Source organism: Arachis ipaensis, chromosome B02 (genome assembly GCF_000816755.2).
Source record: "Arachis ipaensis cultivar K30076 chromosome B02, Araip1.1, whole genome shotgun sequence".
NCBI classification, from domain to species: Eukaryota; Viridiplantae; Streptophyta; class Magnoliopsida; order Fabales; family Fabaceae; genus Arachis; species Arachis ipaensis.
This window is the reverse complement of record NC_029786.2, coordinates 6,543,827-6,544,906: the sequence shown is the minus strand read 5'-3', so window position 1 is coordinate 6,544,906 and position 1,080 is coordinate 6,543,827.

Sequence of the window (1,080 nt, the reverse complement as noted above, 5' to 3'; positions counted from 1 at the left end):
ATAATAAACCTGCACAAATGAAAAGTACTGTTCAACTAAGGTTTGTATCTAGAAAATGACAAAATCTTTCAATATATTCATATTTAATTAATAACACTTCATATTAACACAATTATAATTAAACTGATAGCTACGAAAGAATAAGTATGTCTTACATAGAGTTACTGAAACATGAGTCTTATTATTAGAAGAGTTTCAAGAATATCAGAAACTTTTGTGTTTCAATTATTTTAACCGATGATCTAAATTATAAAATATATATATATATAATATATATAATTAAGATCAACGGTTAAAAATCACTGTAATACCGATACGACGGTACATTTGAAAACTTTCCTAATAGTTATGCATTAATGCCATAGAAAGAAGCAAAGTGCTATAATCTAATATTTAAAAAAAATTAAGATGTTTCTTTTCTTTGTAAATTGGATGATTCTGAATCTGTTTTCTGATTTATCATGTTTTAGGTATTTGGAGAGGAAATGAGGGTGAAGAAACGGAAGCTAATTGAATCAGTTTCCGTGATTCACGTTGCAATGATACTGAACATATGTCCTCCTAATTTAAATATGTTGAAATATTTAATAACCAATATTTTAAATCATAAATAAATAAATAAAACTAATTACTATATTTATAANGTGAGATCATTAACTAATTAAAAACAAAGAAACTAGCTATCACATACTAAATTATGTAAAAATGATTATATAAATAAAAGAGTATTAAAATAAAATAAAAATGACAATATTTTGGGACAGAAGGAAATAAGTAGAACCCTACCAAAATATCCCAATAAATGAACATTAGGATAGACACATATATATAGGACAAAATGATCCCATGGGAGAGGAGTTAGTTTTTGATGAGAAGACAAAACCTCATCAATCTATCACATACTTTGCTGATCCAAAAAATCTCTGCTACCACTCAAGGGATAAAGGGGGAGACCACATCAACACTCTGTGGGACCATATGTAAGGAATGGGGACACATTACATAAATCAAACCAATTTTTTGGAAAAGGAAACTCTCTTCAGTGGTCACCAGCTTCTCCAACAATTCCATTTCAGGATT